General features: G+C 41.8%; 1 protein-coding gene and 1 pseudogene across 1 annotated transcript in view; both read left to right on the top strand.

Annotated features, from left to right (window-relative positions):
- LOC123990481 overlaps positions 1–6,322 on the top strand; it is a 53,282-nt pseudogene extending 46,960 nt beyond the window's left edge.
- The window catches only part of LOC124006284 (neurexin-2-like), a 401,953-nt gene that overhangs the window by 15,323 nt on the left and 364,175 nt on the right, over positions 1–22,455 (top strand).

Below are 22,455 nucleotides of genomic sequence, written 5' to 3'. Positions count from 1 at the left end.
AGTTGCAAACAAGAACCTGTTCTCAACTAGCCTACCTGGTTAAATAAAGGTGAAATAAAATAAAAGGCCATATCATTGCATTGAAAATGACCATTTTGTTTTAGGGCTAGACTGACGATATTGTTACTGAGAATCATGGAGAAGATGTTGTTGTGGGTTTAAGTGGCATGCTCAAGGGCAGAACTGCAGATCTTTATTTTCCACCTTGGGATTTGAACCAGTGACCTCTCGGTTACTGGCCCGACGCTCTTAACCGCTAGGCTAGCTGCCGTCCCATTGTAGAGGTGACAAATACAGCTGTAGAATGAAAGTGTTTTCTTTCTTCCACATAAAAGGCCAACTACTGGGCTAGGTTATGCCTAGCCTGGTTTGTTTGTCAGTGGTTTAACTCCACTTGGTGAGTCATTGTAATCTTGGTTCTCCCTGTATTACATTCTGAGTGATTCCTCATGAAACCAGGAAAAAAAAATATATATTGGGATTTTCTCAAAATGTAATCACAAGAATGGCCTTTTGGGGAAGAAGGATTGTTGACATATTTGCCATTTTGTATCTAAAAGCATAATAATTGATCAAAGTTAGCATATTTATCACATATATTGATTACACCTAGGAATCCTTTTAAAGAGAGACTGAACGCATCAGTTCCGCACTAACTGGAGGCGCCACACCTCTCCAAAGTGTGCACATAATGGGATTGTATGAGCTCTCCTAGCTGCGCCGTTGAGGAACTAGAGAATGCACTCTTGTAGTTGTTTTCTATGGAACACAGCCCTGCATCCCCGCCTTCACACAATTACTGTTGTCGTTGACGAAATATCAAATACAGCCCATTTTTATAAATCGCAGTCTGGGTCAGGCGGGCATCATCATCATTAGCAAAGTTATGAAATCCGATCTTACAGTGTTAAGCTTTCACAGGTCAAATTCAAAGAACCAGATGGTAATTTTGATCCCATTCTGGAACTTTGATAGGCCCGTAGAGTATATAATATTGAAAAATTAGCCAAATCAATAATTATATACCGTAAAACTACAATTAATAGCCCAGGCGTTTTATTTGCTTCAATCACTGAACACAACCGGTGCTTTTTATAGACAGGCTTTTATTTCCCTCATACTTTTGCTCAGTGAAACGGTGAAAAGATTACATTTACATTTACATTTAAGTCATTTAGCAGAAAGATTACCACACCAGTTTGACCAGTATAAACATTTGTAATAACAAATCACACGCAGGCAGCCTTGGCAAGTCTGAGCTATCATACACATTCTATGAATTACATTACATTTTGTGAAAATTCTACTGCCAATGTTTTCAATGGAGATTTGCTTGTGTGCTCGATTTTCTACACATGTCAGCGACAGGTATGGCTGAAATAGCCACATCCTCCAATTTCAAGAGGTGTCCACATACTGTGTGTGTGTGTGTGTGTGTGTGTGTGTGTGTGTGTGTGTGTGTGTGTGTGTGTGTGTGTGTGTGTGTGTGTGTGTGTGTGTGTGTGTGTGTGTGTGTCTACTTTTTAAACATGCGTAGACATGGACACAGACTAATGTGCAATCCCTGGTTTCTTTATCTTCTGCCACAAAACAGTTAAGCGACAAACATGTAGTTGCACATCTATGTGGCACTTGATGAAAAAAAAACATTATTTCATTAGCAGCATAATCCTTTTAATTAAAAAAAAAACATTTTTTAAACACCCTGTACAAATTGTACCCGTGTGGAAAAACAAACCAATTCTCTTGATGTTTTAATTGAATCGTGACGTTCACAGATGCATTTAACATGAGTAAACAATCTGGCTGTTTCCAGGACCTGTTTACCGGCTCCTCTAAGATTTGGCATCTGGTGATTTTTATTTGTTAAGCAGTGCCAAGTCTAGTTTCTAAATTTAAACTTCACACTTCAATATTCTCCCGAGACACGTTATGTCAGTCCACCCAGTGCCTGTCGTGTTTACACAGATACCATGTTGGACCAAGGGCCTCATTTTGAGAATGCAAAAATGTGTCAATGATACCAAAAACACTTCTTGTGTGTGTAACTTGCGACACATGCAATGGTATCACAAGCTGCAGTAGGGCCTACTGTGTAACTCATTTGAATTAAGTACTGTGATGAGTATTTTGAAATGCTATGGTCATTTTCTTTCTCTGTCAAAACATCTAGTTTGTACACAGCCCTACACCTACAAGCCCAAGAGGTAGGAAGATGATCTGGTAGCTAGTGGGAACTGTAACCTGAACTGTGAACATCCTGTATTTACACAGTGACTTTATTGAAGTAGAGGAAGGTTACATTGTATCCTGGGAAACTGAATAGGAGCTGTATTGTAGCAGGCAACCAAAAAAACAGTCAAGGTATGAGTGTAATAATGCCAGGAGAGGCTGGAGAGCATTAGTTGGAGTCACGTGATTGGGATGCTAACCGATTCAGAAGGCCAGTGCTGTTTTGGCTGTTCGCACCTGGCTCTCCTGTCTTGTCCTGGCCATTGCTTTGAACAGACATGCCCAGTGTTCACTCATTTAACACATGCAGAGCAGACTGCAGACCTCCTTAACAATGCAAATCTCTCCTGGCTCGCATATGGCAGAGAGTTCGCAGCATCAGCAGTAGAGAGGAACAGATCATCTCTTATCACCACTACCCTCTTGTCTCTCCTTACCCATGTATGGCTGTGCTGTTCCTGTGCACCATAGTTCCAGATGACTTTTTAAGTATTGCCGTTAAATACAAGGCTGTAGTGTTGACGCATCAGGGAGGGAGCAGCTCTTCCTCAACGTTCCAAAACGGGAGGCGTGTGAGTCCATTGCGGTGGAAGGTCTGGATTTATCTCTAAGCCAGCAGTACATGAGTAAGCATTTCGTTAGGAATAGGAGAAAAAGTGATCGGCTCTGTACTCTGTTTTTTAGACATTTTAAACTGGATTCTTTTCTTTTGAGATGTTTTTTTTCTCCCCGTTTGGATAGTTGATCTTGAAGTATTCTGTTGATTTGAGTGTTCTGTGTGTGTGATTTATTGTTTGAAAGGTTGTAAATGGTCTAAGACCTGATTTTACGTTTGCTACCGCCTGTATCAATGTTAAGTGGGGGTTGATGTTTAAGTGGGGGGTTGATATAAGACAAGGGTGAGGTAAAAACGTGTGGGCGGTGGGCTTACTCGTGAATTGATCATCACTTTGATAAGCTTGCATGAACACGCAGAGGCATATCACAATTGAGGCTATGGAATTCTTCACTGGCTATTTGAATCCAGTGGATGAATGACATGCATTGTCACCTCTGCAGGTGGTAGCGTATGCATGTCTCGTTTCTCCACAAGGAAAGAGAACATGGAACTATATTCTCCAGGGGAATGTCCGAAATATGTGAAGAGGTATTAAAGCTACATTGCCTGTAGAAATATGCCATGTAGACAAATGGTTTGTCTGTAGAAATATGCCATGTCGACACATGGTTTGTCTGTAGAAATATGCCATGTAGACAAATGGTTTGTTTGTAGGAACTGTCTTTAACCAGGACTCCAATACCTGGTAAGTGGGCCTCTGAGTCCTATTCACTGTCCTCATTGTTTGTTGGGTGCCCTGACTTTCCCCTTCAAAAGAAGCCATCTCTTTCTATAATGTCAACTCCAGCCAAAAGACACTATCTGATGTTCCCCTCCAGAATATGGTGTCAGAAGATTGTCATCGGGTGTTTGTGTTAAAAGTGGCCCGGCTTGGTCCTAGGGCCGTGCAGATTTCAAACTGATACTTAACGTTTTAATGTGCAAATTGTTATTCACACTGAAAGGAATTGCTGGTATCAATTCAACGCCAACATCACAAGCCATTATTTCTAGTTTTATGCCATAACGGCTAGCCGATTCCAAGGCTGAGCAGACAGCGAGAGGAGGGCTGAGTCCTCAACACCACCCACTTCTCTTTACACGGTACAGTTCTGTCTACTCCGCTTCCTCTGGTAATGTCCTCTCACCCAAAGCGCCATAAAATCCCATAGAGAATGAGCACACCACTGTGTGTACCCACCGAGAGCTTCTCACTGAGTCTGTGTCCGTTCTGCGTGGCCAACTGAGACCATACACATGTGTATTCACTGGTTATTCATTCATTCATACATACGGTGCCGTGCATATTAAACTGTATTGGAAATGGAAGGAGAAAATGGGCAATAGATGTGTTAGTGCTCCTCTTTTTAACGAATTCTGCCAATTCTGCTCTGTGGCTCCCATCTCCGTATTTGTGTTTTGGAAATGGTTGCCCGGGAATTCATTGGTATCGAGTAGCAGAGCATAGACGTTGTCCACAAATGAAAAGCTGCCCATCTGGAGGACATGATGAACAGCCAGAGAGAAGAGGAGAAGCGTAGGCAGGGTGTGATGGCACCCGTGGCAGGTTGGAGAGAAGTCGGAGAACCCGAGGTGAGAAGGTTGTGTGTGGAGATGAGCAATGAGGGCCACACAAGAGTGTCAATTGAAAGTGAAGGCCATACAGGGATTTATTCATTTGCAACCATAATTGGCAACATGTTTTTTTTTTTTTTTTTTTCCCTCCCTTGGGCCTTTGAGTTTTATGGGGTTGTGAGGATCATAAATCAAGGCCCTGGTCTATGGCCAGCCTAAGGATAGCCTGTCGAGCTTTTCCAGGAAGTATCACTTTCTGCCGCTGATGGATGGTGACATTCCAGGGTAGAGAGAAATGATGGGACAATCTCTTCTCCCGGATCCCTCCATCATTTACCATAATCACTTTCAAAATATTCCTCAAACATTTCATTTACCGTACGGTGTCATTTTAAGAATGGATTGTTTCATTACAACTTTTTCCAACGGTCAGCGAGCATTTTCCTTTTTTTTTAAAGGCGCTCGACATCCTTTTAAACACAGGGGCCGACACCAAGGCGGGTTGACGTTTGCATGTTTTCAAAGTGAAGATGCACTGTTCGTGTTATGCTATCGTGGCCTACAATGCAACACAGTCCCCGGTGAAAGGCATTGTGTGTGGCTGTCACTGGACGTAAGTGTCAGTTGCACATACATGTCAGAGGGCTGAGTGATTTTCCTTTGTGAGAACAGTAATGTCTCTAGCCGAGAGGCTGGTAACTTGACATGTATTGTTGCTTCGCTATTGATTCGAAGCTAAAATCTGAATAGACGCAAAAGCAAAGCTTTCCTTCAGCCAGGCTCTGCAGTGGGCTTGTTATCAGTCAAAGCCTTAATCTTCTTCTCTGTTCCACAACTGCCCACATGACACCCGTTTTATTTATTTAACCTTTATTTAACCTTTATTTAACCTTTATTTAACCAGGAAGGGCTCATTGAGATTTAAAATCTCTTTTTCAAGAGCCATGACAAAAATGACAGACAAACAACATGGAAAAACTACAAGTAATCTGGTAAGAACCATAGTATTCACAAGAGTTTAACAAAATCAAAAACGGCAAATTAAAAACATTGACAGGTCAGGGAATCAGTCTCAAGATCATTCATCCCGTGATTTTAAAAATACCAATCATGACAAGTTCTTCCGGTTCAAAAGTATTTTGTAAGGCGTTCCAAGACGATGGCGCAGAGGACATAAAAGCCCTTTTACCAAATTCAGTTCGGACATTTGGAACAGTTAGCAGGTTAAAGTCCAGCGAACGAAGAGAGTACCCACCACATTTCTGAACAATAAAAATGCCCAAATAAAAAGGTAGTAAACCCAAAATGGCATATAATATGGATGTCCTAGCCTACATTACGTTTTAAGGCAGTAATGACTTACCTCACAGATCTGTTAACCACAGGAGGTTGGTGGCACCTTAATTGGGGAGGAGTAATGACGGGAGGGGAATCCTCTGGAAAGGTATCAACAACATCAAACGCATGATTTCCATGTGTTTGATTGCATTCGCTCAGTTCCAGCCGTTTGTCATGAGCCGACCTTCCCTCGGCAGCCTCCACTGGCGTTAACCTTGTCTAGCCCACACCCATTCCCAGCTTGAATCTTTGATTATGTTTTTCCATGTTGAATGAGGGCAGCATCATCTGGAGATCAGACACCATAATGTTCTATGCACTGTGCATGAATCAAAGAGCATAGCAGTGGAGTCTGTCGTTTGGAAGCAGACGGAGCTCTTCTAGTTCTAGTACGAGTGTCTGGCCCATGTGGAGCTGCAGAGGGTGGTGATGCACAGCGGCACTGAGCCACCCTCAGCAGAGAGCCATTTGGTCTCAGTGGGGAAGGCAGAGAGTTCATGTTCCCACAAACCCTCTGAGCTGCCTGTCGGCCCCCAACACAATATGGCAGACAAGATGAGCCAGCGGGATGGGAGCTAACCTCCCACAGCGCATGCTGATGATTCCCTCCACCCTCCCCAACCACAACACGGTTATTATCAGACACTGGGTGGAATGGACAACGTGATCGTTATGAAGGACTGTACAGGGCAAGTGGGAAAGGTAAGCTAAATCATATTCGGAGACTCGACGAAGGCAGAGAGAGGAATCTACTATGTATTTTTTTACAATGGACTTGATTTGGAATCAGTGGGATGTGAATTAGTGGGTGATTTATTTATTTATTTTTGCCACACTACAGAAGTGTACTTCACACTACAGAAGTGTACTTCACTCTGCCTGATTTCACACTGCAGTATGGAAGAAGCGTTTGCCATGAAGGGTAACACCTGATAAACAGATCACTTGGTGTAAGGATTGTCTTTGTAATCAAACTCACAGCGGCGTGCTATAGAGGACTTACAGTAACAACATGACCTACTAATGTGCCCCCCCCCCCCCCTCCCGCAGTACATCAGCGATCTGTTGAAGCCGCTCCAGTTAACTCTCTCTGAACACTTCAGGCTTCGCACACACACACTCCAGATCAATTACAAGACTACTCAGTGAAGGGGGTATTTCCCATCAACAAGGACCCACGAGCACCAACATTTTCCACCCCCCCCCAAAATGAGGCATACAGTAAGTAAAAACGTTGATTTCTGGGTAAACAGATGGAAAAAGGGGTCTTGGGAAACATCTACTCGTCGTAGCAAGTATCGGAAATGTAATGTTGAAGTAATGACCCCTAATATCAACACATTCCATGGGTCACGTTTTTATACGGAAAAACCACCGAAAACATCAAGATTAGGAAAAGTTATGCGGCACACCTGAGAGTTTGTCAAGGCACACCCAGTGTGCCGCTGCACACCGGTAGAAAACCACTGCTCTACCGCACTGTGCTGAACTCTACTCTACTCTGATGTGCTGTGCTGTACTGTGCTCTGTTGTGCTGCGCTGTGATGTTCAACGTTGTGAAATGACATTCATAGCCATTGTTATGCATTTCTGTATAGTACAGATCAGGGACCCATGATGTCATTCTGTTACCTCAATTCCGTTAGCGGGTGTAAATCGATTTTTTTTAAGTCAATGTGTCTTATCATAGCTGACACCCCTTTCTTTCGGCGGACCTCGTGGAATCTTAATTTGGAGCAGAGTTTTTGGGAAACGTAGTCACGTAAAAATCTGAGGGATAGTTTTACCATAATTCCATTACCACAGTTGCACTGTTCCACTTGTTTTTGGAAAATGTTAGTGGAAAGTAGTCTTTGTGCATATAGTTGTATGACTAATTAAACTTTTGCAATCAATGTTTTTTTTGTTTGGCATACATTTACCGTGAAATGTCCCTTAAATTGGCTTTGCACTCCTCCAGAGGAAATAGTGTCCCATTGAACTCCTAACCCCTCTCCACAGTTATCTAGGGCTACTGCAAGGCCAGTCAGAACACCATGAATAATGGACTCATCAGCCTCTCACTGGGGTGTCCTTCCATTCACTGAAGAGGACGGGCTACTGCTGTATGCTGCTGTGTGGTTAGACACTTCATCAACATTAGTGATGGAGGAATTGGAATTCATGTCTGTTTTTTAAAAGTTATGATGGTGGATTAGATGTTCGTCATTCCTATACAGTGTGAACTACACATCGGGGAGCTGTACAGTTTACGGGGGGAGCTGAACAGTTTACGGGGGTGAGCTGAACAGTTTACGGGGGGAGCTGAACAGTTTACGGGGGGAGCAGAACAGTTTACGGGGGAGCAGAACAATTTACGGGTGAGCTGTACAATACACAGGGATGAGCTGAACAGTTTACGGGGGGAGCTGAACAGTTTACGGGGGAGCTGAACAGTTTACGGGGGAGCTGACCAGTTTACGGGGGAGCTGTACAATACACAGGGATGAGCTGAACAGTTTACGGGGGAGCTGAACAGTTTACAGGGGGATGAACAGTTTTAGGGGGAACTGAACAGTTTACGGGGGGAGCTGAACAGTTTACGGGGGAGCTGAACAGTTTACGGGGGAGCTGAACAGTTTACGGGGAGGTGAAACTGTTTTTTGGGGGAGCTGTTTTTTGGGGGAGCTGAACAGTTTACGGGGGGGAGCTGTACAGTTTTTGTGGGGAACTGTACAGTTTACGGGGGGGGGGGAGCTGTACAGTTTATGGGGGTGACAGTGACTGGTGTCATTCTGTATACTGTGCAGTTCACCCCTGGTACACTGCATGTTGTGACATGACTTGGGACTGAAGTAAATGCTCACGCTTAACCAGAGCCCATACTGTAGCCAACAGAATCTGGAGCACACTCCAATGTATTTGAGTTACAGTAGGACTGTCTAGTGAGCTGTACTGCACGTATTCCATGGTCACTTAGCTCGAGTCGCCAGTACACAGTGGATCCAGATGTACCGTGTCTTTTTTTGCATGCCTCAACGCTGTATGGGGTCTTCTGCCGATGAACAAACATATTTGTATACAGCGCCTTTAAAAGTGTTGCAACGGTTTATCTCGGAGCGGAACTGAAGGGAACTAATCAAATGAAGTCCGCTCAAAGCAAGGATGAAGCATGGCCACTGCTTTACCATTCCTTGACTAAGAATGTAGTTGTACAGTAGGTGACTTAGGTCGTTAGACCCTACAGCAATCCAGCGTTCGGTCTCCATTGAAATGCATGGCTGTACAACACATCCTTGATTCATTTGTCCTAACATACCATAGACATGATTGTTTCTAGTACAACACTGTTTTCCCATTGAGAAAGAACTGCTCTGTTCAACCCTGGGGGCTCCCCCACCATGACAGAGGACACATCCTGCCAATAAGCAATAGGCTGGCTGATGTATGGACTGGACTGTAGCTGATGCCAATCTCTCTCTCTCTCTCTCTCTCTCTCTCTCTCTCTCTCTCTCTGTCTCTCTGTCTCTGTCTCTGCCCAGGCCTCTGCTTCTCTCCTCTTCTCTCACTGTCAGATGCCGTATAGTGGTGTCCGTTTAGAATGTGAACAGCAGATGACAGTGGTCATTACAGTTTTTCTCAGTTACTAAAACACAATTTCTGAAACCTTGCTCCATTTCCTGAAAACATTAAACACAAAAACCTCATCTTCAAGGACTATTTACATAACCTCTGACTCCTCTTGCAAAATGAAACATTCGCCTCGAAACAATTTTACCTGTGTTCAAAATCAAACACTGCTCTCAAATCATAAACAAAGTGATCAAAATGATATACACTCTCAAACAGTCAGTAAACAATACACTGAAAAATAGAAAACACATTGTTCAAAACATACAATTCCGTCATTGTCTTTTGATGAACGAAAACATGTTCTATCATAGTAGCTCAAAATTGATCAGAAATTACTACTCTGCTTTGCTCTTTTCAATTTTGTTTTCGGTTCTTCCTCCTCCTTGTACCCCGCTTTTTTACAGTACTGTACCCTGTATCTCACAAACTTGTCCTTTGTCTCTGTGATACTGTAATTCTAGTTCTTTGTTGATATGAACCTGCAAGCAGTCAAAATCTATTGAGTAGTCAGTACTGTTACTAAATGGAAAGCACAATGTTCAGGGCCATACAATTCATCCATTGTACAGTATACAGCCTACAATGCACTGTACTACAGTATCCATTCTCAGACTTTCTCCTTCCCACCTTCAAAAACCTGTTTGCTCTCTGAACGGGCTTATACTGGTTGTGTCCCATTATTTGAAACAGGTTACATAAATTTTGAGTGGTTGTGTTCAATCAATGACATGTGTTCTCTATTTGTATTTGATTGTTGCCATTTGTGTTTACCAGTATGGATGACATGTGCATTAGAGTGCAGAATGTCTTTTGAGAATGAGAATGTGTTTAGAGTTTTGCTGAAAAGTCTGAAATGGTTTAAGGTATTGACAACAGACTGCATAATTAGCTAAATGAGTCCAGGCAACTGAGAACTTTGCTCAGCCAATGCGTTTTAGTGTTTTAGCAATTGAGAAAAACTGTAATACCCACAGTTAGAGTTGTTCCGGTTGGACTAGATTTATCCCTATTTTATGCTAATGAGATTAATTGAAATTGGGTCAAGTTGGTTGGGTCAAGTTGGTTTTCACTTAGACACTTCTTCATATAAAAACAAAATGGGCTTGTGTGAACAAGATCTTGGTTAACAACATCTATTGATCATTTCTGTATTGATCTAGAGATGACTGATGAGCGAAAACGTCGTGTGTATGGGTGATAACAGACTGGCACTGAGACTCCGATTTTGGACGTTACAAAATATGCCAATAAAAAGTTTGGACATCACAGTACAGCACCGGAAGTGCAACATAAAGTACAGTACAAGACAGTAAATAATACTGTACTCTAGTTGTGCTCCACCCTACTATGCTGTCCAAACTTGTGAAACATTTGGACTGACCAAAGTTCAACTACATTTCTATGTCCGGTGTCCGTCGGTGTTCAGTGGGTGAGAGGGCTGGTTACAGTAAATGGATAGAGAGGGGGCTCATGGGTAGTAAGAGATGGGAGAGGTGACTTTAACTGGAGAGAGGGAAGGAGGGAGGGGTTGTCCAGACTGTTTTCACCACCACGCGACAGAAAAAGAAAGAAAATATTTTGCTGAACATAACAGCAGGACAGTGGAAGGGAGGACAGTAAGAAGGTGACCCAACGATGGTTTGTGACTATGATTTCCCACTCGCCAATTCAGATGCAGTAATTCTGTTGGAGTTTTTTTGTTGTCGTTCTGTTACCGATTTGGTAAAAGAATGACGCGTTTGAATTACTTAACCAATTGGTTTATGGTTTACTATCTAAAGTTAATCTACCTTTACCTGTTACTTTTGTGAACTTTCATTATCCCTCTCATGAGGGAGAGAAATTATTTTTGGTAACAAAATGACAAGACACCAGGTAATATTTCTTCAACTAAATATAAATGTTGATTAGTTGTCTTCAACGTGATTGTGTTTTGATATATTTCTATTACCTGCTTGAAAAGGTTTTCTTTTCTACGACCTCTTTTCCATCTGATTGGCCAGAAATCAAAGCCTTTGCTCATTTAAAAACGTTATGATGGAAAATGGTTGAAAAATGTAGACTCCTAGCTTTCATTTGACACCCAATATGATGTGCTCCTATGAACTATGTTAGTGCTCATTGGGCTTTTTAATGTGGAAACGCCCCAAACTATAACACAAAATGTTTAAATGCATTGTTTTGCCCTGGGCCTCTTATCCAAGACTTTGGCTTGTCAGCTGGCCAGTTTGGCACGTTGAGTTAGGGCTGGGTGATATAGCAAATTAATTTGATTAATTAAAATGTGTGTTTTTGTGCAATATTCCAAATGCCTGTATCACAATAATTGTGTATATACAGTGAATTCGGAAAGTATTCAGACCCCTTGAATTTTTCCACGTTGTTACATTACAGCTGTATTCTAAAATGTATTTAAAAAAATACCTGATTTACATAAGTATTCAGACTCTTTGCTATGAGAATCGAAAATCGAGCCTCCTGTTTCCATTGATCATCCTTCAGATGTTTCTACAACTTGATTGGAGTCCACCTGTGGTAAATTGAATTGATTGGACATGATTTGGAAAGGCACACACCTGTCTATATAAGGTCCCACAGTTGACAGTGAATGTCAGAGCAAAAACCAAGCCATGAGGTCGAAGGAATTGTCCGTAGAGCTCTGAGACAGGATTGTGTCGAGGCAGAGATCTGGGGAAGGGTACCAAAACATTTCTGCAGCTTTGAAGGTCCCCAAGAACAGTGTCCTCCATCATTCTTAAATGGAAATACTTTGGAACCACAAAGACTCTTCCCTAGAGCTGGCCGCCCAGCCAAACTGAGCAATCGGGGGAGAAGGTCCTTGGCCTAGGAGGTGACCAAGAACCCGATGGTCACTCTAACAGAGTGAGAGATATATGGGAGATATAACCTGTATTTGCTTTGTCATTTTGGGGTATTGTGTGTAGATTGAGGGGGGGGGAAGACAATGTAATACATTTCAGAATAAGGCTGCAACGTAACAAAATTGAAAAAAAGATCAAGGGGTCTGAATACTTTCCAAGACACTTGGGGCAATAAAATGTAAATGTGTAAATGTGTTTCGATGTCCATATGACCGATTCTGTTGCACCAGACCTCAAATGCAAATGGCGTGTTGAAACCGCTTGTCAGAGAGGAAGAAGGGTGCACACAGCCCGCAGTCATTGCACACAGCAAAAAGACAACAACATTGTCTTTCTCCTTCGAGCCTTCCATGCTGTGTGCCATGGCTGTAGGCTGTGTGCACCGATTTATACGCACACCCCAAGCCCCTCCCCCTGCCACTCACAACGGCAGATGAGAGATGCCTTTTTCCTCTCTGACGAGCGGTTTCAACACACATTTGAGGTTTGGTCTGACAGAATCGGTCATATGGACATCGAAACGCACATGAGACATTATTACAATGAAATAGAGAAGTTAACCCTTTCTAACGATACCTTTTTTATGTCTCAACTACTCAAATTGTGCTCAGAGCAGACACTACTAAAACGGCTGTATCAATGAACGTTGATTCTGGAAAATGCTCAGTTTGTTGCGCACGGCATTGTGGTACCACGTACCACGAACAGCAATTTAGCCCAGACTGTTATACTAGCTGTCTAGTCTGTGTGCAAATGTGCAATGAGCATAATACACAATTAAATAAGGAATTGGCAACTCGCTCTCATTCTGAGAAATAAGGCCAGTTGATTTCAACATCCGAACAAAATGGACAGGCTCGCATGCTGTTATTACAGTTGGAGATGGACAGAAGGGTGTGTTCATAACAATTAAACACTTCTACCTTGTTAGCTAGCAAATATATATATTATATAATGTATATATATATCATTTTTGAATATAAAGATTACTAGCACGTGGACTTGTGCTTGTGAGACTCTTTGCGCCTGTTAATTTTCTATAATGCCTGCTACAAGAATTATACATTGCATTTGTAAAGTATTCAGACTCCTTGACTTTTTCCACATTTTTTAAAGTTACAGCCTTATTCTAAAATAGATTAAATCGTTTTTACCCCCCTCATCAATCTACACACTATACCCCATAATGACAAAGCAGAAACAGGTTTTTAGAAATGTTTGCACATTTACTCAAAATAAAAATATATATTTTCATATTCACATAAGTATTCAGACACTTTACTCTGTACTTTATTGAAGCACATTTGGCAGCGATTACAGCCTCGAGTCTTCTTGGGTATTACGCTGCAAGCTTGGCACACCTGTATTTGGGGAGTTTCTCCCATTCTTCTCTACAGATCCTCTCAAGCTCCGTCAGGTTGGATGGGGAGCGTCACTGCACAGCTATTTTCAGGTCTCTCCAGAGATGTTCAATCGGGTTTAATTCCGGGCTCTGGCTGGACGACCCAAGGACGTTCAGAGACTTGTCCCGAAGCCACTTCTGCATTGTCTTGGCTGTATGCTTAGGTTCGTTGTCGTGTTGGTTTCAACATCTGAACAAAGCAGACAGGCTAGCATACTGTTAAAACAGATGGGTGTGTTCATAACAACTCAACTGTTCTACCCTTGTTTTAGCTAGCAAATATATAATTAAGTGATAATGCACGAGAAGCCGGTGTTTGGAGGATATATTGGCAACATTGTTTCAATATGGAGACAATCACAAGGACAGGTGAAACAGATCAGGATGTGACAATTTCTTTGTATATATCCATAAAAATGATGCCAGGTGATTCATGATTTCGACTGGCTGAGAAACGCTGCCTTTCTGTCTCGTCCCGAATCCGGACACGTTCATTGCTATAGGACAGCTGGAGATGGAATTTGAATATTGAAACAATGTTGCAAATGTCGGAGAGACAGACAGCAAGGTTTATACAAATCTCCACTGTTGAAAACGAAATGTTAGTCTAAAAGAAATGTTAGATAATGTTTAATGCTTTTTATAGTGGAAATCAAGTTGATAAATTGTCTGGCTGGGCTGGTGGTAACTTGTGGAATAGACACCGGCTGGAATGTGGTTTTAACCAATCAGCATTCAGGATTAGACTCATCCGCTCTATAATGTTTACTAAACTTGAAATATAGTAAAAATAAAGAAAAACCCTTGAATGAGTAGGTGTTTTAAACCTTTTGTGTATATAAAGCAACAGCAAAAAGTTTGGACACCTACTCATTCCATTTAAAAAATATATATTTTCTACATTGTAGAATAATAGAGACGACTTTAAAACTATGAAATAACACATATGTGTTACAAGGAGCAGAGAAAGTGAACCCAAGAGCGGGTAACCAAGGTATTTATTGAAAAACAGGGTGCAGATGGGGTGCAGGCCAGGGAAAGCTCAGGCGGGATGCAGGGAGCCAGGGGCTGAGGCTGGAGCGAGGAGAGTTGGGGCTGGATAAGCAGGTCTGGAGAGGAATCCAAGGAAGCAGTAGAGTGGGGGGTCCAGGACAGAGTAGCCAGACGAGACGTGGGACTGGAGACAGGGTGGACAGAGGAAAACGGTGTCAGGCAAGGGAACACAGGCACAACACAAAAACAGAGTCCATGCAGGAACAAACAGTTAAAAACGCAGACTGACTGAGCAGAGGTTACGATCTGGCAGCATGGAATTGGCAGGGCTGAGTATTTGTTTAGGTCTTGATTATGGAACAGGTTGCAGTGGGTGAGGATCTGCAATCACACACACACAGAGAAAGGGGGAGCGAGCACTGGGGGAGTGGCGGCAGGTTGGGGAGACACGGGATGAGTAGTAGAGGGTGTGACAGGTGCTGATGTAACAATATGGAATCATGTAGTAACCAAAGAAGTGTTGAACAAATCAAAATATATTTGAGATTCTTCAAAGTAACCACCCTTTGCCTTGATGACAGCTTTACACAGAATCTCAAATATAAAATCTGTTTTGATTTAGCAGTTTTTCTGGTTACTACATATGTGTTATTTCATAGTTTTGATGACTTCACTATTATTCTACAATGTAGAAATGATTAAAAAATTAAGAAAATCCTGGAATGAGTAGGCGTGTCCAAACTTTTCACTGGTACTTTATACATCGTGAATCGCCAATAAATGTGAAATAATCAAGTTAAGATTTTTAGACCATATCGTCTGACCCTGAGGCCCCAGTGAGGGCAAAACGGGATCTGATGATCTCATCCTGTCCAGCATCTTGACTTTCCTCATCATGGCCAAGGTTGATTGGTGTAGAGTGTGTGCAGTGAGACCACAGTATCACTTTGCTGTGCTCCCTTAGTGCATGGGGTGGAGTGAGAGGCAGAGATATCCTCACACACAGTCATCCTAATGTCATTGGGTCACGTCACAGGTTCTCTGTGTGTCCTAGCAGAGCCCTATAACAGGTGGCCAGGAACCGCCACAGAATTATTCATGAGCTCGTCGCTCACGCTCCCCTTACTGCAGGTACTATATGTTTGATCGTCAGCCACCAAATGACTTTGTTTCCGGCTAAGAGAGAGAGAGAGAGGGAGAGAGGGAGAGAGGAATGCTTTTTTGTTGTTATTTACTCACTGTCGCACACCGATATGGTGCACATTGCTGCAGCATATTTGCTGCTCTGTGTTGGGTCATATAGCCTTGCTTCTCTCCATTGCATTTGAGTGTCCATCTCCTGTATGGATAACTGGGATAATGAGGGGGAACTAATGTCACATGGCACCCGAAAACAGTAACCACAGAACCATAAGAGCCAACGCATACCCTGGTGCTGACATACTGTACCTTGTAGGGCATGGAGATGGGGGTGAGGGTGATTCAAAGAGACAAGCATTCCAGCATTTTATTTGTTTACTTGGATCCCCATTAGCTTTTGTAGAAGCATCAGCTTCTTTTCCTGGGGTCCACAAGAAACACAAATCATGACAAGTAACAAAACACTGAGACACTGATGGACAAGGACAGTAACAGAAATGTAAAATACAAAGATATGCAAACAAAACAAAACGATACAAACCAAAAATGATTTGTGTTACTGTGTTGTTGAGATGTTCTTTTTTTTTTTACGGTCATTTTGCTTGAGTAATTGGAGATGGAAGGGTGTTCCGTGATATCACGGCTCTGTATAGTACTGTGCATTGCCGTGAATTGGACTTGGGGACTGTGAAAAGACCCCTGTTGACATGTCTTGTGGGGTATGTATGGGTGTCTGGGCTGAATGTTATTTGATTAAGCACACCAATATGGAATTTCAATGACAGTAAAAACTTATCATGACAACTTAAAGAGAAGTGGTTCATCTCTTGTCAACCCTCAACCCAGAAAGACTGGCATGCATGTTGTTGATGTTCGTTCTGTGCGTGCAGTTCAGGGCAAGGTGTGCTGCTCTGTTTTGAGCCGGCTGCAGCTTTGTTAGGTCTTTCTTTGTTGCTCTTTTACCGGACAGTAATCAAGACGGGTCAAGATCAGAACCTAAACAACTACTACGGTTGGTTTTTGTGTAAACAACGCAGAACATCTTTATATAATAACAGACATACACCCCCTCGCCATCTTCACAACAACTTTTGTCAATATGACTTGACCATGATAACGGACAACCCAATGATATACTTAGGAGTTTAGCTTCCCCAACTTGCTCCAATGGTCACATCCTTTATGCAGAAGTCCAGTTGAGGTTTAGGTCTTAGAGAATGACTTTTAGTTCTAGATGTATTTAAGACCCGTTTATTATTTATCACCCATTCTGATACGAACTAACTCTTTTTTCAGTGACTGGCTCCGGATGCTGACATGTATAGTATGGAATCATCCGCATACATAGTCACTCTAGCTTCATGTAAGCAGTGAGAAATCGTTTGTAAAAAAAAAAAATAGAGAAGATTAACGGCTCAAGGCAACTGTTCAGAAGGGACATCGCACTGGTCATATCTGATGTTAGAGAACCTTCCATTGAAGAACACTGTCGGGGTACTATTGGATAAATAACTCTCCAGCCATGTGATGGCAGGCGATGTAGAGCCAAAGCAAGTGAGTTTCTTCAATAACAATTTTGCTAAATCAAATCAAAGGCTGCACTGAAATCGAACAATACAACCATCATCTTATTAAGGCTGCACTGAAATCGAACAATACAACCATCATCTTATTATGTTTTTTTGAACCAATCAAAGGCTGCACTGAAATCGAACAATACAACCATCATCTTATTATCTGTTTATTTGAACCAATCAAAGGCTGCACTGAAATCTAACAATGTAATAAGATGATGGTTGTCTGTTTATTTGAACCAATCCGAGTCCTTGCAGTGCAAGTTGAGTGCCCGTGTCTATATCCATGCTCAAAGTCACTCGTTAACTTTTCTCTGACAAATTGCATTGTATTTGTTCAAACCCAATTATCTCCAATTTACCAAGGGCAAGCAGCACACGGATTGGGTGGCTGTAAGAGCTAGCAAAGTGTGCTTTACTATTTTTAGTTAGTGGAATGACTTTAGCTTCCTTTCACGCCTGTGAACACACACTCCTTTAGGCTTTGGTTAAGGATCTAGCAAGTAGGGGTGGCAATACTGTCTGCTACCGTTCTCAATAGTTTCCCCATCAAGGTTGTCAATACGTGATGGCTTATCATTTATCGATGGATAACAATAGTTTTTCCAGCTCTCCCCACACTAACTTGACCAAATTCAAAACAGTATTATTAGATCTTTTATACAAAAATACGAGGGTTCACTGTTAAAAGTAGAAATTTCCCTCCTGTTTTTCTACTTTACTAGTGAAATAGTCATTGAAATGATTGGCAATACAGAAAGGAACGAGGAACGAGGAACGATGGAGACGAATTGAGTTGTCTGCCCGTAACGTCGTTTTAAGGTGCTCAAGTCTTTTGCCATTGCTTCTGTCATTCAGCTTGGTTTGGTTATACGACTTCTTCAAGTTTCATCACACAACTTCTCAATTCACAGTATGTCAGCTAAGCAACCTGACTTGTTTGCCACCTCTTTTGCATCGTTCCTTTGAAGCGTAAGATGATTCAATTTGTCATCAATCCCAGAGGGCTTTTACAGTTCTCACAGTTCATTTCTTAACAGCTGCCTGCTTGTCAACAATTGGGGAAACGTCATTTTACAAATACCTCCAATGCTGCATCTGGATTCACTTCAGACCAACATACGTTGTTCACATCTTCAACAAAAGTCCTGAGAAAACAACTGTCGTATGTTCTCTTATAAAATACTTTAATTAAGGCCCAACCGTTTGGTTCTTTGACTTTCCTTGCCATGGCCGCTGTGTTATGGTCACTTAGGGCCTATGGAAACAAACATTGCTTCGGAGCAAAGCTCTGCAGCATGAGTGAAGATATGATCCAATACGAGGGGATGTTGAATTGTATGCACTTAAGTTGGTTGAGGTGACAACTTTGGGTCACATTAGAGGTATTAGTCAGTTAGAAGCTTCCTCTTGAGAGGACAGCTAGTTGCTAACCAGTCAATGTTCAGGACCTCTCTGTTAACGTCACACACACTATCAAGCACTGCACACATATTATTAAAATACTGGCTGTTGGTGCTTTGGTGGTCTCTAGCAGCACCCCAAAAGAAGAGGCTATAGATGAGGCAGGTGAACCTGCAACCACAACATTTGACATGAGATCCTCTCTAAGCTTTACAGGAATATGGTTCTGAACATATACAGCAACACCTCCCCCATAGGCATTCCTGTCTTTTCTGTAGATGGTATGTCCTTGTATTGCTCCTGCTGTATCATCAAAGGAATTATCATGTGGAGACTCCTCAATTTTATTCCTCCTGCGTTGTTCCTCTAGATCAGGGGTGGGCAATTCCAGTCCTCGAGGGCCTGACTGGTGTCACAGTTTTGCCCCAGCTTTGCCCCAGCCCCAGCTAACACACCTGACTCCAATAATCACCTAATCATGATCTTGAGTTTAGAATCCAATTTGATGTATTAGCTGCTTGCTAGGGATGGAGAAGGTGTGACACCAATCAGGCCCTCGAGGACTTGAGTTTCCCACCCCTGCTCTAGATAGTCTGCTTTCCCAGGCATCTGTAGTAATGATTCACAGACAGTGCTGATGTCACCTCACGTTGATTTAGTTTGTTGTAATCTTGCAAGTCTCTTCCAGGACATCCACTTCTCCCTGAGAGAACTGCAAACTGTTCTTGGACCTCTCTGGTTAGATCGTCCATTCTTTCGTTAGGTGAGTCACCAGTATTTGGACAAAGCTCTTGAAGCTATTTTCCTGTTGCGGTAACAATTGCTTTGAGACACATTTTTGTTGATTTTTAAAAGTTTACCCACCTGTGATCATGAAACACTGTCCTCTCCATTACTCCAATCTTCTTTAACCTTGGCGGCATGATGGTAGCAACGTAGGCTAATGCTGGTACTCTAGCAGTTCCAGGCAGCACAGCTAGCAAGGCCAATGGAAACGGCAACAAACAGCAGGGTTTTAAACAGCCACAAGCTAGGGACAATCTGTTCTCCCAGCCAGGGCTAACTGCATTGCAAATTAATTTTCACACATTTATCATTCAAACCCCTTGACTTGTTCCACATATCGTTGTGTTACAGCCTGAATTCAAAACGGATGAAATACCTTTTCTCACCTATCTACACACGATACCCCATAATGTTTTTAGCATCTTTTGCTAATGTATTGAAAATGAAATACAGAAACGTCTCATTTACATACTTATTTACACCCCTGAGTCAATACTTTATAGAAGCACCTTTGTGTCACGATGTTCGTAATAATGATGGTCGGACCAAGGCGCAGCGTACATAGAGTTCCACATACTTTTAATGAATAAAGTGAAACTTAAGCAAATACAAAAAGAATAAACGAACCGTGATGCAGTGCGAACAGGCAACTAAACATAAACAAGATCCCACAAAACACAAAGGGGAAATGGCTGCCTAAATATAATCCCCAATCAGAGACAACGATAAACCGCTGCCTCTGATTGGGACCATACCAGGCCAACACAGAAATATAAATCACCTAGATGACTCGCCCTAGTCACACCCCGACCTAACCGACATAGAGAATAACAAGCTATCTATGGTCAGGGGTGATACTTTGGCGGTGATTACAGCGGTAAGTAATTTTGGGTAAGTCTCTTAAGATCTTTCCACGCTTGGATTGGATTGCCCTTCTTTGAGGCATTGTAAAATCTCCGTTTGGAATTCACTGCTTGACTGAGGGACCTTACAGATCATTGAAGGTGTGGGACACAAAGATGAGGTAGTCATAAAAACGTCCTGTTAAACACTATTATTGCACACAGAGTGAGTCCATGCAACGTATTATGTGACTTGTTAAGCACATTTTTACTCCTGAACTTATTTAGGCTTGACATAACAAAGGGGTTGAATACTTTAAAGGGGTTGAATACTTTAATTTGTACAATTGTCAAAAAATATGATTACACTTTTAACATTATGGGGTATTGTGTGGGCCAGTGACACAAAATCTCAATTTAATCCATTTAAAATTGAGGCTGTAACACAATCAATTTTGAAAAATGTCTTAACGCATTGTAGATGACTCTCTTCACATGCAAAAGCAGTATGACTAAAATATAGTGTGTAGTCGCCACCACAATGTTTCAGACTCGGAGGACCAACAACCTCCACATACAGACCAACAAACCAAAGGGTGAACACATTCTGTCTGCACTAGCTTTTGGGGCATTTAAATGTCGCATTCAATTCTGGCTTATGTGGAGATTCTAGGATTTGTGTGCTCAGCAAATTGTTGAGATTTATCGTACTGTTGCACTCACCATACACGCATGTTTTCATTGACAAATCAGTGCCATACTATATTTGTGCGCTCGTGAAAGAGCGTCACAACATGCCTGTAAAACGCCCTCCAATTCACCTTGTATGTTAACAAAAACACCCTCGTTTGCTGAATGAGTTCATTTGGTAATGTTGGAACTGGGACATAACAGTTTCTAAAAGAATGGCACAATGGCACATTTGATCATATTTCCTTGGCGGTGTGGTCAGAGTGATTTAAAATGAGAATGTTTTAATAAGCATTGACCTTTTTTTCAAACAACAAATGCATGTAGCATATAGCATGCTGGTGTAGTGCTAAATAATATTGAACAATCTACAATTTGATAAACCTGACTATATGACTCCATTTGATATTATAGTTAGACCATGTTTATCAAGTTTTATGCGTTTAGCTGACCAAGATCAGGAAATGGTCAACGCAAAACGCAAGTATTATTTAACTGCTTTATAAACTGAATGAAATCACATACAAGGCATAAATTGAAGTTACAAAGCATTAACAAGCATGACAGCATAACCATTCTCCATGGACAGGATAAGAGGCAGAACAAAGGCATTTCATTCCATTTATAATATTTAAAGGTAGGGCTGGCCTAAATGACCAAAATATCACATCATTTATGACGGTATTTGACGGTATTTTATGTTTTTGAATAACAAAAGTTGTAAATATGCTTTATGAGCAGTTCATGACCCTACGGTGACAATACATACATTATACGTGATTTCAATGTGACTTTTTCAATTCGGATTGTTTTATACTGTTCAATCCAACTTAAAAAATAAAAAAAAATCTGCATTTTCTAAAATGTCTATTTCCGGCACGTTTGTTATTGGAAAAGAATCTAGGCCTAACTAATTGGTGAACTGTTGGAATCATGGAAATGTAATGATTATTCTAATTATATAGTTGGGCAGCACCTTGAATACATTGTTGTTTGACATGACCACGAATTAATAAACCAGGGAGGAATTATTGACAGGGTTTGAAATAAAATGTTGGTTGACGTGTCCAGGGGAACCCTAATTGGATGTTTTCCTACCTCATGTACTGTAGCTTGCCAGGTAGCTAACATATTCTAGGCCTACACCCGTCCTAGTACCAGACTGTATTAGCTATCTACGCATGCTCTGACTCTGTTAGCTGGCTAAATGTACTAACTAGGAAAGTCAGTTAAGAACACATTCTTATTTTCAATGATGGCCTAGGAACGGTGGGTTAACTGCCTTGTTCAGGGGCAGAACGATTTTGACCTTGTCAGCTCAGGGATTCAATCTTGCAAACTTTTCGGTTACTAGGCCATTGCTCTAACCACTAGGCTACCCTGCCGC

This window comes from Oncorhynchus gorbuscha, linkage group LG02 (genome assembly GCF_021184085.1).
Source record: "Oncorhynchus gorbuscha isolate QuinsamMale2020 ecotype Even-year linkage group LG02, OgorEven_v1.0, whole genome shotgun sequence".
NCBI classification, from domain to species: domain Eukaryota; kingdom Metazoa; phylum Chordata; class Actinopteri; order Salmoniformes; family Salmonidae; genus Oncorhynchus; species Oncorhynchus gorbuscha.
This window is presented reverse-complemented; position numbering and strand designations above follow the sequence as displayed.